This window comes from Dromiciops gliroides, chromosome 5 (assembly GCF_019393635.1).
Source record: "Dromiciops gliroides isolate mDroGli1 chromosome 5, mDroGli1.pri, whole genome shotgun sequence".
NCBI lineage: Eukaryota > Metazoa > Chordata > Mammalia > Microbiotheria > Microbiotheriidae > Dromiciops > Dromiciops gliroides.
In genome coordinates, this window is record NC_057865.1 from 64,078,691 (window position 1) to 64,097,288 (window position 18,598).

Genomic DNA, 18,598 nt, shown 5'->3' on the forward strand with positions numbered 1-18,598 from the left:
CTTTGGGATCCCAAATACCCCTACAGAAATTCCTGCACAATTAGTTGTTGTTTTTATCAGCTGTTTCTTCAGCAATGCAATGCAAATCAAAACACCTGAAGATCATTATTTCTCCACTGTCTATAACATCCCAATTCTCTTAACAGTAGGGTAGCTGGGACTGGAGAATGTCAGGTCAGAAAAGACCCTAAATTCAAGAAGAAGTTAGAAAGTGCTGGGGCTGATTCAAGAAAAGGCCAACTAAGAAGCCAAGAAGTCCACAGTTTACTATGATCAAGAACAAGACTGGGAGCCTAGTAAGCAAGGTAAGAATTATTAAGATCTTAGAAATAAAGGCAAAGGATATGAACAGGCATTTTTCAGAAGAAGAAATCAAAGCTATCTATAGTCATATGGAAAAAATGTTCTAAGTCACTATTGACTAAAGAAATGCAAATTAAAATAATTCTGAGGTACCACCTCATACCCATGAGATTAGCTAACATATTAGAAAAGAAAAATGACAAATGGAGGGTTGTGAAAAAATTGAAACAGATATTATTTTAGATAAATGACCTGAATATAAAAGGCCACATCATAAAAAAATTCTAAGAGAATGAGAAATCTGCCTTTTACAACAATGATTTTGTTGAAAGGTATTAACCAAATAGGGGGTAGAGATCATAAAAGATAAAACATACCATTTAACTACATCAAAGTTTTGTTAAAGATCTTGGAAAAAGAAAATCAATGGGGAAAGGATTAAAACAGAAGAACAATATTATGGGGGAAATATTTGCATCAAATATCACCAACAAAATTTTCTATGTAGTATATGTGGGGAATTAACACAAATTTATATTGAGTCATTCTCTAATAGATAAATTATCAAAGATATGAACAGTTTTCAAAAGAAGAATTATAAACTACAATACGATATAAACAATAATATAATATAAAATAAAAAAACACCTTTGGCATGTTAATGTATTGGGAAATATTTGCACAGTGAGAAATGACTATGAGGAATTATGAAGAAAATGGGAAGATTTATATGAACTAATGCAGAGCAAATAAGCAAAACCAAGAGAATAGGAAACATGGTAGGTCAGTGAAAAAGTGCTGAGCCTGGGGTCAAGGAAACCTCAGTTAAAATTGAACCTTGGATATTTCCTAGCTGTGTGACCTTGGGCAAGTCATGTAACCTCTGGCTATTTCAATCTCTATAACTGTAGAACAGGAGTAATAATAGCATCTACCTTCTAAAGTTGTTGTGAGGATCAAATGAGATAATAATTGTAAAGCACTTAGCACAGTGACTGGTACATGGTACGTGCTTAATAAATAGCTTATTTCCTGCCTATATACATGATCCAAATGAATATATTGCTAGAAGAGATAATGGAGTATAACTCCTCCCTCATATCAACAAAGTGAGGAGACTAACAAGACAGAATATTATCATACATATTTTCTGTACTACCAGGAAAGGACCTCTGTCTTGTTATTCATAATCTCTGTTAGAAGGTTTTTGCTTTAATTGTTTTCCTTTCAACCTAGAGGATAGGAGAAATAACTAGGTTGTAAAGACAAAATTCATCAATACAATATTTTAAAAGCAAATACTTAAGAACAAAAACCTACTGTGAACTAATAGATTTTAAATTAACTTGTGTTCTGTTATTCAGTGACATCATGTACATTTGAAATTTTAAAATATGATATATGCTATTTATGCACTCTATAGGAAGTATATTTACTTACTGAAGGAGCTACATATAAATCACCCCTCCCCAGGATAAGAACCACTCACTGCACAACAAGAAGTTGGTTTTCCAAACAAATACCTGCAGGCATATTGGGTTTAGTCATTCCTAGTTTCCCTTGTTCTTCTAGTTGGAAAGCCAGTTAAAGATGGCCTTCTGCTTGATCACAGATTCCAAGTGATTGATTGCAAGAGAAATGTAGCAATTTCCCTACCGTGCTTCTTAATTTGTTTCATGGCAGTTGGCTCCAAGTCCTAGAATGCTAATGATCTATTGGTGGTGTTTGAAGCACTTCTCTTCCTTAACTTTGGAATTTTTATAAATGAAAAAAAATATTCTTTTGAAAGACAAATCACTACATAAAGTTAAATCAAAATCAAATGTAAAATTAGCTAAATGCTTACCAGACTAATCAGATACTCATTGCTGTTCTTTTTTGAGTTAAAAACAATCCTTCTCAGTCATTTTATTTTTATAGATATGCAAGACTGATATTTCCAGCTTTAGTTGCTAAAAGATGAAAATGCAACCTAGTCTGAATGAATTAAAACTATCTAGAACAAAATAAACGATTGGGAGAAGCACAGTGGTGTAAAAAATAGGACACCAAATTTGAAGTCAAAAGAACTGGGTTTGAGCCCCCTACAAATGGTTCTGCAATTTACTTGTTCTTTGATCTATAGAAGGAACTACAGCTGGTGGCACAATGGATAGAACATTGGGCCTGCAGTCAAAAAGCCCAGAGTTCAAATCTAACCTCAGACATGTGCTACCTTTGTGACCCTGGGCAAGTCACTTAAGCTCTTGATACTCCTTATGTGAACCAGAAATATCACTGAGTGTTCCAGTGCTGCTGAACGAAGGGCAAACCATCCCAGTTTAGAAATGGAGTAGGTCAAAACTCCTTTGTCAATCAGCAATAGGAGTGGACCCTGAGTATCCTCTGAACTTGCAGCCTGGACAAAATAGGGCACCCCAATCTAAAAAACCAAAAACAGCCCCAAAACTGAAATCTCCCTCCCTGTAATTTTTATTTATTGATCCTAGTTCTACCCTATAGAGTGATGCAGAATATGTTTAATCTCCCTTCCGTGGGACCTTTCAAATATTTAAAATTAGGGGGCAGCTAGGTGGCACAGTGGATAAAGCATCAGCCCTGGATTCAGGAGTACCTGAGTTCAAATCTGTCCTCAGACACTTGACACTTACTAGCTGTGTGACCCTGGGCAAGTCACTTAACCCCCATTGCCCCACAAAAACAAAACCCCAAATACTTCAAATTAGGTGACTGAACTCACTGAGTGGTTCCTACCACCTCATCATTTGTCTTGGTTTTGAATTCCCTGCTGTCCATTTTCTTTCTTCAAATTATTTTTCTTGGTTGAGGAAATATAAGCAAAATAAGAGTTGTAGATCTCACAGTCCTCTCTCTCATAAAGTATCCTCTTCCCATCTGTCCCTAGAAAGAGTCTAGTCCCTGCCTTGATCTTTCTTTTGCCCTTTAAAGAATTGAAGGGGGTTTTTTTTAGCTTTTTTTGTTGGCTTTAGCATTTGTCAAAACTTTTTATCTCCTACTGGATTGTAAAAGCTTACTGAACTTCATCACAGTTAGGAGTCTATGTCTCAGTGACCAACCTCAATTCCCAAAGGCTCATGATGCTACCCACCTCCAGATAGAGCTGTGGTAGACTTAGAGGGCAGACTAAGGTATATATTTTGGGATATGGCCAGTGAGAAAATTTGTTTTGACTTTACATGTTTGTAATAGGGGTTTTGTTGTTCTTGTTTTCTTAATATTGGGGAGAGGAGAAGTGATAGGGAGAAAATGAAGACCTGACAACAAAATAAAACTGAATTTTTTTTAAGCCTATATCTTATACTATGACTCAGCAAGCCAAATCTCATTCTCTGAGACCCTCTTCGGGGAGGGGAATGATGAGCAGTTGTGGCCCTTTCTGTTCTAGGTTAATGATGTTGCTGTTATCCATCTGTGGACAAAAAGAATAAGATAGGGCTTGCATTCTCCTTCTGCACATAAATGTAGCTGCTCATTGATAGTGCTCTTAATGTTTGTACTTCTCTCTCCTCATAGTAAATTCTGTTTTCCATCAAATATAAGCCATTCTCACTTCTGGCCCTTTTACTAAAGGAAAATGCAATGGAGCCTCACGGACTTAGGGTTGGAGGAGATCTTATAAACTGCCCTCTTCCCTTTACAGGTGTTGAGATCCACACAGGTTAAATGATTTGTCTGAAGTCAGTCACATGCATTAAGTAACAGGACCAAGATTCAAACCCAGATCCTCTGGCTCCAAAATAAGTATTCTCAAAGGTAGCATTTCCCAATGTTCCCCAGCCATATTGTAATACTTAGGTCTTGATCAGATATCTTTCTTCTGTATGACCAGCCTGAAGATCACCATTAAATAGTTGTAATTAGTATTTGAGTATTCTTCTTCCCTTTATTCTTTTGCATTGATTCAAGTTAGTATGTATTTTTCTGTGTACAAGCACTATTGACTATGTATCCTTTTCCTAGAAGTTGTCATCCATTTACAGAGAGATTCAGTCATCAGTCTGAATAACTCCTTAGAGAAAGCACAGGGCTTAGCATACTGTCTTGCGCATGTTAGATATTCAACAGATAGTTATGGAAAGAAGGAAACAGAGACCTACAGTGACTGAGGCACACATATCAACACAGATGTGTGAACATATAGTCACAAACTAAAACTCATGCACATATATCCTTGCACCTTTTGTGCAAGGATACTGCTTGAGCCACAGTGTTTCTTGACTTTAAAAAACATCATTTAAGTCAATGTGACTGAATAGAAAGAGCTCAGGATTTTGATTGGAGGACTGAGATTCAAATCCCAGCTCTGCTAACTAATAGTATTTATAAAGAACCTCACAAATATCTCCTTTTATCTTCACAACAGTCCTGGGAGGTACATGCTATTATTATTATCCCCATTGTACAAATGAGCAAACGGAGACAGAAAGAGGTTAAGTGACTGGCCCAAGATCACACAGCTAGTAAGTACCAGGGACTCATTCGAACTCGGTTATCTTGACTCCAAGTCCAACACTATACCTATAGTAGCTTCCTATAATTTCACTTTGCACAAATTATTTCCTTTTTCTCGGCTATAATTTCTTCATTTGTAAAATGAAAGATTTGGAACATATTATTATCAAGGTCCCTTCTAAATCCTATGATCCTATAAATTACATTTAGGATTATAAGTATTATAATTTGAGCTAGATGGTTCACTGATACTGGTAATCCATGTAAGTTTATTTAAGCCTTGGGCTCTGGTACTAAATCTGAAGTTCTAGATAAGTAAAAATACTAGAAAATCACTTCCTCACGTGCTGGCTTTCCTGATACAGGCTGAATGGAAGAGCAAACCATCCTTTCTCTCAGGAGTCATTTCCAGCATTATCTGATACATTTTCATTACCAGGATGGTGCACTAGAGGGAGCATTTGGCACAGAGGACCTTGTCAATTATCTTGTCAACAGGGGAAGTCAGAGCATGGATTTCCTCCAGTTATTTTCTTTTCTGATGTTGCAGAAACTTGTATTGACTGGCTTCTCATTTAAGCAGACTTGTTCTTCAAGTAGGACTGGACCCCAAAAATTATGAAGGGCCTCTCTAGTCTTTCTTGGGTCCTCTTTCCTTTTAGTTCCCATCCACTTAGGATGGGAGTCTCTCATGTTACTTCTGGGCTATTCAGTTCCTATTTCCCCTGAACACCCCAGTAAAAGGAAGGGATCCACCTCGCAGTGCCTCATTTTGTAGAGCAGTGGTTCTCAAACTTTTTGGTCTCCAGATCCCCTTTACACTCTGAAAAATTATTGAGAATCCCCCAAAGAACTTTTGGTTATGTTAGCTATATCTATCAATATTTATTATTTTCAAAATTAAAATATTACAGTATTATGAAAATAGTATTGATTTTGTGGACTCCTGAAAGGTTTTCAGAGTCCCCAAGGCATATCCAGCCCACATTTTAAGAGTGATTGGCCTAGAGCTATATCCCGATCTTACCCTCTTCCTAAACTTACTGTCCAAAGTCCATCCTTCCTTCAAGGTTCTACTCAGTGGCTGATCAGCAAATTCAATAAATTAATCTGAGCTAAAGTACTGGCATGTTTGATTGTGTTTTTTCACAGAAATAGTTCAATTTTAACAGATTGAGTACCATCACAACCAAATAGTGGGAATAACATGGAAATTTCAGGTGCAATGGCAATCCAATAAGACTAGAGGGGGAAAAGGTATAGGTGTTTTTTGGGAGGGAGATGAGTATATTTGGAGAGGAATGAGCTAGAATGGTCATAAATGAGAGTCAAATAATACTTTGCCCTATGACAAAGGATTGCTGGAGCTAAACCAATAGCCTTTTAAGGAAGCAGAAGCATGGATGAATGGGACTTTTAGTGGAATACTCTCTTCCTTGAACCCAAGGGCTCAGAGAAAAAATTGTGAAGTCATCAGGAACAACCTGGAGGCACTTAAGATTAATGTTTGAATGCCTATGGTTACATAAGGTTAATTTTGTTAATTTACTTAGGCATTGATTTATTTTTACAATGTATTGTTCCTGTGGGTGTTGCCATATCTATCAATCAGTTCTGGTCACTAACCTATCAGGTAGGAAGCAGTGAATGTTATGCTATAGGAAAAAAAATGACTTGACTTTCTTAATGTTACTGAATCCTATGGGTTTTGTTGCTGCTGCTGCTGTTTGATTTATTTTACGTTTTATTGATGTGTTTTACTTATACACTTTAAAAATTTACAGATTATTCTCACTTTGTGAGAAGTCTCTTGAAATGATGCAAAGAGTTGAGAAAACCAATAAAATAATGATCTCATCTGATAGTACATGCAACATTTCACAACTGTACGAAACCCCCTCCACCTCTCTTTTTTTTTTAAATTAGAAGAAATCTATTTTCTCTTCTTTTCCCCCAACCCACCCACCCTAGTGGGGGGGAAATTTTCTTGTAACAAATTTGAATAGTCAAACAAAACAAACTCCCTCAATGATTATATACAAACATATATATATATATATATATATATATGTACACATATAAAATATGCATAATACACATACATGTGAGGGCTACATATATGTCACTTCTATAATGGACATCATGGTTTATCATTGAGCCTCTGGAATCATGACTGGTCATTGTATTTATCATAATTCTTCCTGCTTTCAAAGTTGGTTTTATAATTGTTGTTATTACATACATTTTCCTCCTATTTCTGCTCATTTCATTCTCAATTAGTTTCTAAAAGTCCTCCAAATTTTTCATTTTATAAAAGTGATATCACAGAATAGATTTTTTTCTCATTATGATTACTTCACTCTGTCTTTCCATGTCTTTTCAAAATAATCTATTTCCTCATTTCTTACAGAAAAAATGGTACTACATCCCATTCATAGACCTCAGTAGTCAATAAATAGTCAGTAGCCAATAAATATTAAGTGCCTACTATGTGCCAAACACTATGGATATATACACATGCACATGAAAGCACAGACACACAAAATGCCTGCTTTCAAGAACTTTGTAACTTAATGTGGAAAGACAACACACAAAAAGAAACTGAAAAGTGGAAGTAGAAGGTATCTAATAAGGGTATGGTAGAGAAGTCTCAGAGTAGTATAGCCAAATAAATAATGAGATGTCTGAGCTAAGTTCCCTACTTAAATAGAGGTTTTAGTGTTCATGGCTCTACCCTTCAATTAGAGTACAAGGGAATGATGAAGTGGAGTACCAAGGCTGATGGGATCTTGCAGGATGATGAAGTTTTCTCAATAATAAGCTTCCTGGGGTACAATGGAGGAGTTGGAGGAGTCCTAGAACATTGAGCTAGGTGTGAAAATTACCACAAGTTATATAGCCATTCCTCAGTGAATGGACATCCCCTGTTTCCTTTTATGCCACCAGAAAAAGATGTTATAAATATTTTTGTATATAAGTGACCTTTGTCTCATTTTTTTGTTTTTTATTTATTTTTTTTGTGGGGCAATGAGGGTTAAGTGACTTGCCCAGGGTCACACAGCTAGTACGTATCAAGTATCTGAGGCCAGATTTGAACTCAGGTATTCCTGAATCCAGGGCTGGTGCTTTATCCACAGAGCCACCTAGCTGCCCCTGTCTCATTTTTTAAATATCATTTAAATACCTGTCTTGCAGAGTTAGAGCTAAGTCAAAAGGCTTACTCCATTTAATAGTTTTTTGTGTGTAATTTTATGTGCAATTCTAAATTGCTTTCCAGAATGGCTGTATCCATTCAGAAGTCCACCAAAAGTGCATTAATATGACTGGTTTTCTACAGCCCATCCAATATTTGGAATTTTCCCATTTTTGTCATCTTTGCCACTCTTGTGGGTATATGATAGAATATCAGATTTTCTTTAATTTGCATTTCTTCTAATTATTGGTAATTTGGAGTATTTTTCCTTGGCTCTAGATACCCTGGGTTTCTTACTTGGAGAACTATTCTTAAGCCATTTATCAATTGGAGAATAGTTCTTTTTTATTATAAGTTTGAATCCATTTGTTACACATCTCAAAGATGAGAAAATAGCAAAAAAATTGCTGCAAAGATTTTTCCCAGTTAATTCCTTTTTCATATTAACTTTGAGAATTGTACAAAAACTCCTTAAATTTTATGTAATCAAAATTATCCCCTTTATCTTCTCTAATCCCTATTCCTTGTTTCATCATGAACTTTTTAATCTATACATCTGATAGTTGTTTTTCTATATTTCCCTAATTTGTTTATAATATGAACTTTAATATCTAGGTTACATACCCATTTGGTACTTATCTTGTCTTAAGGTTTGACAAGTTTGAGGATCAAATGAAAATTGTAGGACACAATATGGATACCTAAAACAAGGTCAAAAGAATGAGAAAATAGAAAAAAAAATGTACACTCTCTCATATCAAAAACAATTGACCTGGAAAAGAGGTCAAAGAGTATAAAAGTATAAGATTGTTTGAAATCTATATCCACATTAAAAAAAAACTGGCTATCATATTTCAAGGAATTATTAAATAAAATTTCCCAGATATATTAGGACAAGAGAACAATGTTAAAATAGAAAGAAACCATAAAAATTAAAATTTCCAGGAATATCATTTTTTAAATCCTGAGGGGGCACCTAGGTGGTGCAGTGAAGAGAGCACCGGCCCTGGAGTCAGGAGGACCTGAGTTCAAATCTGACCTCAGACACTTAACACTTACTAGCTGTGTGACCCTGGGCAAGTCACTTAACCCCAATTGCCTCACCCCCCCCCAAAAAAAACTCCTGAGATTTCTGGCAAAAGAAAAAATACTACAAGAAGCTGGAAAGAATTAAAATATCAAGAAATCACTCACCCAAGTTTTAATTATACTTTTAAGATACAAAGAACATGGAATGAAATATTCCAAAAAACAACATTTACAACCAAAATTAACTGACTTATCCAAAATGAGTATAATTTTTCAAGGGAAAAAATTGAAGCTTCAATGAAATAGGGTTTTCAAATATTTGATGGAAAAAACTAGAGCTAAAAGAACTTTGAATTATACATATGAAAGTCAATAAAAAATAAAATATAATTAACAAGTGAACAATCAGAAAGCACTTAAAATTAACTATTTTAATGTAAACAATAAGGTTTTAAAAGGATTGATTTTTAGATTCCTGATGTCATAAGGTATAATAAATTAAATCAATTTTAAGACAGAACTCTAAATGGCTTTATGCTTTAAACAAAATATTTTAAAAATAATTGGAAGGGGAAGAGGGTACATGAAAGGAAATGGGAGAAAAGAAAAGACATAATTAGGTTATGAAAATAGAACTATATCCAAACATGTGAGAAGTGGGTGAAGCAGGCATAATTTGAACTTCACATTCATCTATACTAGTCAAAAAAAGACAGAAAATACACATACACACATGAGTTTGATTCACCAGGGATACTGATAGGAAAAGAAAGATGGGAAAGGGAAGTACAAAAAAAGGGGAAATTCAGGGAGAGATTAATCATAAGCAAAAAAAAAACCCCTTTAACTTGGCAAGAGGATAGTCAAGAAATAAAGGAGAAAAAGAAAGGGTAATAAAATAAAGAAGGATAAAGAAGAAAAGTATAACAGAATAGAATGGATGGAAATATACAATTAACTATGATAACTGTAAATGTGAGTGGAATGAATTCACCAATAAAATGTATGAGGTTAACAATGGATAGCATTAGACATTCACTAGACAGCAAAACCCAAAAATGTGTTATTTAAAAGAAAGACATTTGAAACATAAAAACTCAGAGATAAAATAAGAGTTTGAATCAAAATTTATTATGCTTCAGTTGAACATACACACACACAGAGTAGCAGCAATGTCTTCAGGCAAATCAATAGAAAAGATAAACTTAAAAGATAAAGAGGGAAACAGGATAAAAGTAAACATAGGCAATGAGTTGGTTTCAATAATATATATGAATATATATACACACAAAATGGCATACTGTCTAAAACTTAAGGAAAAAGTAAATAGATTACAAAGAAAAATGCATGCTACAACTATAATAATGGAGCATTAATTTACCTTTTTCAGCCCTAGATAAATCTAAAAAAAAAAAACAAGAAAGAAACCAAGGATCTAAGTAGAATTTTATAAAATATATTAGATATAATGCGCCTCTGATTATTGAGTAAAAACAAAAAGAATATATACACACAGGTGTGTATATTCCTTCTAGTCACATTTAGTTATGATAGTTACATATATCTACTTGTTTTATTATCTTATACTTTTCTTCTCTATTTATCTGTTTACATAAACTTATTTCTTTTTCCCTTTTTAACCACTGCTTTACTATCCTTCAAGCTTAAGATTTATTTTATGATCAAGCCCTCCCTGATACATACACACATGCACACACACACAAGCACATGCACACATAGATATATTTCTCAGTTGTGTACAAACCTTTTACCAAAAAAAAAAATTATCACGTTAGAAGAAATGCAGAAAAGCAGAAATAGAATATACATAATACAATCCAATGATTATAGTGACATAAAATTAATGAAAATTAAAGGCTTCTGGGAGCATCTAGGTGGCACAGTGGACAGAGCACCAGCCCTGGATTCAGGAGAACCCAAGTTCAAATCCAACCTCGGACACTTGACATTTACTAGCTATGTGACCCTGGGCAAGTCACTTAACCCCTCATTGCCCTGCAAAAAAAAGAAAAGAAAAGAAAAGGTTTCTAATATATATTAAAAATCAATTGAGGGCTTAACCCCCATTACCCCACAAAAAAAAATCAATTGAGACAAAGTAAATTAATCCTAAAGACTCATTGGGTCAACAAATAAATCATATAAATGATAGAAAATATCTTTAAAGATAATGATGACAATGAGAAAACATTCCAAAAGTTTGAGGATTCTGCTAGAATTCTTTGGCAGAAAATTATGTTAACACTTATGTTAACCAAAAGAGAATTGAGAATGCAACTAAATACTAAAAAACCAACAAATTTTTTTTTAATTTTAAACATTAAAATAGAAATCCTAAAAAAATAAAAAAAAATTAATAAAATTGGGGAAATTCCAGATGAATTTTTACAAAAGTGCAAAATATCCAAATTAATAGGACAAAAATAGATAATTTAAACAACCTAATATTAGAAGAGGAAATTGATTAAGACATAAATGAATTTCCAGAGGAAAAAACTACAGACCCAAATGGATTCCAAAATTAATTCTTTCAAAAATTTAAAATATATATTTCATAAATTGTGAAAATAGAAAAAGAGATCTTATTAAATCCCTTGTATAACACAAATATGATCTTGATACATATATCAGGGAGAATCAAAACACAAAGAAAATTAGAGATCAATATTGCTAATAAACATAGATACAAAAAGTTTAAATACACTATTGGCAAAGAGGCTAAAACAACATCATAAAAATTATACACTGTGATTATGTTGTATTCATATGAAGAAGGCAGTGTTGGTTTACTAATAGTAAAGCAATAAACATAATATTAATAACAATCAAGAAAAACCATATAATTATAACAACAAATGCAGAAAGAGTGTTTGACAAAATATAATGGTTATTTATGTTTTTACAAAAACTAGAAAATACGGGAATGAATGACCTTTCCTTAAAATGATAAATAGTATAAATCTAAAAGCATTAGCTATCATTATTTGAAACTGACACTGTAGATACAAGAGATAGAATCCTCCCCTTAAATTAAGGGCATGAAATAAGGAAGTCCATTGTCACTACTTCTACATGACATAGTATTAAAAATGTTGGCTATTGTAATAAGACAAGAAAAAGAAATTGAGGGAATAAGGATGGGTAAGGAAGAAAGAAAATTAACAATTTTTGCATAGTATATGATGGTATATTTAAGAACCCCAAAGAGCCAATTAAATTGTTGGAAACAATTCATCATTCTGGCAAACTTGCAGGATATAAAATAAGTACATTATATTTTGGTATAATATGGATAAAACCCAAGAGGAAGAGAAATTCTATATAAAATTACTTTAGATGTGCAAATACATGCAAGATACATACAAGAACAATATCAGTACAAATGCAAGCAACTATTTACAGAAATAATGACAGTGCTAATAATATTGATGAAAAAAAAGAAATGGGCCTTTCAGTGTGCATTTATTGGTGAAATGTTACTAGAAACACAAAACTGGTCTTTGTGTTATTTAGAATATTATTATGCCTCTCATTTATATAATTTATCATGTCTACATGTAGAGAACATATAATGGACTGCATATGAATACAAGTACTTTGTACATAACTACAACAATTCCATCAGAAAAAAAAATGGTCATGAAATACAGAAAAGCACATATGCTGTTTTGTTCTCCTAGTATTGACTATGTTAATATCATCTATTCATTTTGGAAAGATTTAGGAGGAAGAATGAGTAAGAATTATAGAAGAAGAGTAGACACAGAGGGTTTATGATCTGTTTGCCAGGAATAGCCACTATAAAAAAATCAATAATTTTTCAAAGTATAAAATTATTTGAGGGGTAAACTGCTGGTATTTTTCTTGGTAATATAATATCTAGTGATATAATGGTATGGCAACTACATGTTGCATCTTTTAATTGTGTCCTCAGTTATTTCAATAGCTGCCAAACTCATCCTTATTACCACCACATTTTTATTTGTTACTTATTGTGATTTTAAGTAACAGTAACCCCATCCCAACATAGCCTTAAGAGTTTATTTTGTTTAAGCTGATGTATGTGGATTTCATACATATATATCATACATGTGGATACTATAGAGTAAATTTTGCAAGTACAAGATGATAATAAATATGGATATATTGTTTTCGTTCACAAGGGATTATATAAATTATCTCATTTGGTTCTCAAAACAAATCTGTGAAATGGGTACTAATATCATCCTCCTTTTATGACTAAGGAACTAAGACTTTAAAAATTGTGACAAGTCTATCTGGAAAAAAATCTGGTAATTTTAGTGGAATACAGGCTTAACTTGAGTCAACATTATGATATGGTCTTGGGTTCCATTAACCAAAGTGTGGTGATCAGGAATAAAGAAATGTTGAACTTTCAGTTGGGGAAATTTTGTCTTGGAGACTCCACTATTCTGATTGATGAGTTCATTACTAAGCCCCTATTTCAAATCTAACTGGCCCCATTCAGGCTTCACTTCAAATCCTGACATCTTCTTGCTTGCCTCTGGGTATGTACAGTTATCCAATGAGCCAAGTCAACAAAATTTATTAACTGCTCATTTTATACTAGGCATTGTGCTAAGTGTTAAGGATACAAAAAAGAGCAAAAACCATCCTTGCCCTCAAAAAGTTCATATCCTAGGGGCAGCTAGATGGCGCAGTGGATAAAGCACCAGCCCTGGATTCAGGAGGACCTGAGTTCAAATCCGACCTCAGACACTTGACACTTACTAGCTGTGTGACCCTGGGCAAGTCACTTAACCCTCATTGCCCTGCCCTCACCCCAAAAAAAGTTCATATCCTAATAGTAAAGACAACTTGTATATAACTAGATAATTACAAAATGTATAGAAAGTAAAAGGAAGGAAATATCAAGAGAAAGGCATTGGGAATAAGAGGAAAGGCCACCCCTTTCCACATCTGAAACCATGATCAATGAATACTGCCATCCTAATATAAATAATAAATCAATCTATTCCCCCATGGCTCTAGAGCAATCATCTTTTTGTTATCCCTTCCTAAGTTTCTCCTTACTCCAGTCCATCCTCCACCCAGCTATTAAAGTGATGTTCCTAAAATTCAGATCTGACCCTGTCACCCACCACCTATTCAGTAAACTTCAGTAGCTCCCTATTATCTCTAGGATCAAATATAAAATGCTCTGTTTGGCTTTTAAAGTACTTCATAACCTGGTCTTTCCTACCTTTCCAAGCTTCTTATACTTAATTCTCCTCCACTTACTCTATAATATAATGACAGCAGCCTCCAAGCAATTCCTCACACAAGAAATTTCATCTCCTAACCCATGTCTTTCCACTGTCTGTCTCTCTACACCTATAATTCCCTTTCTCTTCACCTCTGCCTCTTTGTTTCCCTGGTTTCCTTCCACATCTTTGTTTCTTTCGTTTCCTCAAGTTTTAGCTGAAATCCTACTTTCTAAAAGAACTCTTTTGTGGTTCTCCTTAATATTAATTCCTTCGTTCTTAAATGATTGCCAATTTTTCTTCTTTGTATATTGTTTGTACATTGTGAGTTCCATGAAATCAGGAATGTTTTGCTTTTCTTTGTAGCCCCAGTGCTTAGCATAGTACCTGATATATGGTAGGAAAAAAAAAAAAACTATTGTCATGCTTTGCCACTGCATTCTAAGGACCATTAGAATGAGAGCCAAAACCTTCTCTGTGTTATTTCCCCACTAGAATGTGAACTTCTCAAGGCAGGGACTACCTTCTATTTGTATCCTCAGTATTTTACACAATTCGTTGCTCTGTGCATTTTCATTTGCTCAGTTGGTGTATGGCTCCTCACAGACTGTTGGAATAGACTGACTAGATAACCACTTGAGCAGTATTTACATGCTGTTGTTTTTTTAAAACACTCAGAGCAAAACTAAACGAGCAAGAGATTATCAAGCTACGTGCCACCTATTTTCCATTTGTGATAAGTATTTGATTTGTGGAAAATATAGAAACTTCTTCCAACAGTATAGTTTTGTTATAAGATAATTAATATCTAATTTCATCATCTACCTGAATTGAAATACAGAAAGCATATGAGAAGTGTTGCACAGTGAAGAGAAAATTCGATATAAAAACAATGGATAATCCATTTTTCAGTTCTTATCTGAAATGTTCATAATCTGAGAAATTTGCCCTTAGAAATGACTTCCAATTGGTGTCCTTTTTAGCACAAATGAAATATTATTTCTAGATAGAAAATGCAATTATGAAAAATGTTGACTCTGGGATCAATCGACTTTCACTTTCATTCAGCACACACAATCACAAATAAGAACATACATGAACAATATATGCAGAGCAAAGCGCTACTAATAATGTTTATGAATCCAAATGTCAAAACCACAGAAGCTGTTGTATTTGGAACCATGTGCAAGAATCCAAATGTCATAAGCATTCTACTGACCTTTGTGTTCCAACCACTCACCAAATGGCCAGATTTGACTTGTGACCATGAATGCACACTCTGATAGGAAATATCTGCTATACTAGAACAGCTAGATTTTAATATGAATGATAAATGAGGATTGTAAACACCATAGAATTCCCTGCTAGAGAATCAAGAGGTGCGGTGGTATGTGGTATGTGTGAGGGGGATAAGAAAAATAATAGAAGTATTGTCACCTCATTATCCTTGTTCAATATTAGGTCTATTACCATAACCCAAGACCACATTCTCTTTCTTGGTTTCTGTATCACATTAGTGATTCATATTGAGTTTGCATTCTACCAAAAATCTCAGATTATTTTTAATGTTTCTGAAAAACTGTTACCTAATCCCACCTCTCTTGTCTTAAACTTGTGCAGTAGATTTTTGGAAAACAAATAGAAGATTGAACATTTATTGTACATTTCATCTTTTTTTTTTCCAGGGCAATGAGGGTTAAGTGACTTGCCCAGGGTCACACAGCTAGTGTCAAGTATCTGAGGCCAGATTTGAACTCAGATCCTCCTGAATCCAGGGCCAGTGCTTTATCCACTGTGCCACCTAGTTGCCCCTGTACATTTCATCTTAGCAGATTCATCCCAAAGCACCAATTTGTCAAGTTCTTTTTGAATCATGAATTTGTCAAATCCTGGCTTTGTCACCCAGGGTGGGCTATTCTTCCCTGTTTTGTATCACCTAGAAATTGAATCAGATAAGTTGTTTTTAGTGAAAGTACAATTGTGTCTGTACTTGTTATTAAAATCCTTAACAATCTTGACAAATATGAATAATTAAGTAGCTAGACATGGTGATACACACCTGTAATTCCTGCTAGCAGGGAGGTTGAGACTGCTAGATTGCTTGAGCTTAGATATTCTAGGCTTCAGTAGGGCTAAACCAAGCAGTGTCCACATTAATTTTGGCACAAATATGGGGAACCTGAAAATATAGAGGGCTATGAGACTGCCTAAACAGGGGCACACTAAGCCAGGTCAGGAATGGAGCAGGTCAGTGTTTCCATGATCATCATTAGTAGAATCAGGCTACAAGTGGCCACTGCACTTCCAACCTGGGTGAAATGGAAATACCAATCTCAAACAATCAAAAATCATCAAATAACTAAACTGAGGAATAATCAGCTATAAAATGAAAACCATTTACATCTTCATATTAAGATACTGAGTTTATATTCTAAACTTTTGTTGCTTTTAACTGCTATCTTTCCCCACTTAACAAGTAAGTCAAATATTTCCTAATAATGGTTATTTGATACTCTGTTGATCTTCTTATCTCAATTGATTTGATTATTTTAAAATATTGCTAGAATAATTATAAGTTATTATGAAATTTTCTCTGCTAACCCTTGTCCATTTTCCATTATCAATGACTTTTTAAATAAATTAAGTTTGAGGATTGCATACTATATAGAACAGTTGTGCTTCACATATAGGTGGAGTCAAATCACCTTAAATCACAGCATCTTAGAATCAGGAAAAATCTTGATGTTGGGAAAGAGCCAATGTACCTCCATAAATGCCTAATTTCTGAAGAATAAGAACACTGACTTGTGAGTCAAAAGCCCTGCCTCTTTCACTCACTGGTGCGACCTTGGACAAAATAGTTTAATACTCTGGACTTCGTTTTCCTAATGTACAAAATTAAAAGGTCAGAATGGGTGCCCTTTAAAGGACCGTTCAAGCTCTTAAAATTCTACGATTTATGCAGGAAAGAAAAACCAGCCCATTCTAAGAAAATAGGAAACTCAGAAGTAAGCCAATGCCCAGGAGCTAGCCACAAGTAGAGATGAGGGTTTTCTCCTTAAAGAAAAAGTATATCAAATGAATGCGCATCAACCAATAAGTATAAAAGTTAAATCTGTGTAATGATGCAACAAATTAGATGTGTGTCTCTATTGTCTACAATGACAGAAGAGCCCAGTGGTCATGGACTCCCTGGCATTCTTCTTCTTTTTTTTAAAGTATTTTATTTTTTTCCCATTACATGTAAAGATAGTTCTCAACTTTTGTTTATACAAGCTTTCCAATTTCAGATTTTTCTCCCTTCCTCCCCTCCCTCACCCCTCCCCTCGACAGCAGGTAACCTGATATAGGTTACATATATACATATATGTGTGTGTGTGTGTGTGTGTATATATACATAATAACATTAAACATATTTCTGCATTAGTCATGTTATAAGAGAAAAATCAGAGCAATGACGAAAAACCTCAAATAGAAAAATAACAGCACCAAAACCAAAAGAAATAGTATGCTTCATTTAGCATCTATACTCCACAGTTCTCTTTTTTTTCCTGGATTTGGAGATCCTCTTCTATCATGAGTTCCCTGGAACCCTTATGTACCATTGCATTGGTGAGAAGAATATCACAGTAGATCCAATGTTGATGATACTGTGTACAATGTTCTTCTGGTTCTGCTCATCTCACTCATCATCAGCCCATGCAAGAATCTCCAGGTTTCTCTGAACTCCTCCTGCTCATCGTTTCTTACAGCACAATAGTATTCCATTGTATTCATATACCACAACTCGTCCAGCCATTCCCCAATTGATGGGCATCCCCTCAACTTCCAATTCCTTGCCAGCACATACAGAGCAGCTATAAATATTTTTGTACATGTGGGTCCCTCTCCCCTTTCCATGATCTCTTTGGGGAAAAAGACCCAAAAGTGGTATTGCTGGGTCAAAAGGTATGTACAGCTTTATCGCCCTTTGGGCATAATTCCAAATTGCTCTCCAGAATGGTTGGATCAGTTCACACCTGGCATTCTTCTTACAAAGCTGGATGGGTTTAAATGATTCATTCATTTCCATTTAAATTTGAGGTGATCTGGGGGCAGCTAGGTGGTACAGTGGATAAAGCACTGGCCTTGGATTCAGGGGGACCTGAGTTCAAATCCAGACTCAGACACTTGACACTTATTAGCTGTGTCACCCTGGGCAAGTCACTTAACCCTCATTGCCCTGAAGAAGAAAAAAGAGGTGATCTGAAAAGAAAATGCACGAGTCTTTTAGATAATCCTTTGAAATTTAGGTCTTATAACTAAACTTATGACTCCCATATTGAAAAATATAAAGTTTTTAAATCAAATTTCA

At 34.5% G+C, this 18,598-nt stretch overlaps 1 protein-coding gene across 1 annotated transcript in view; it reads left to right on the forward strand.

The window, feature by feature from the left end:
• Positions 1-213: 213 nt before the first annotated feature.
• MYO3A (myosin IIIA) overlaps positions 214-18,598 on the forward strand; it is a 350,362-nt gene continuing 331,977 nt past the window's right edge. The window contains exon 1 of the mRNA XM_043967196.1: positions 214-305. The gene's annotated coding sequence lies outside the window, so the exon portion shown is untranslated. The remainder of the gene's footprint in view (positions 306-18,598) is intronic.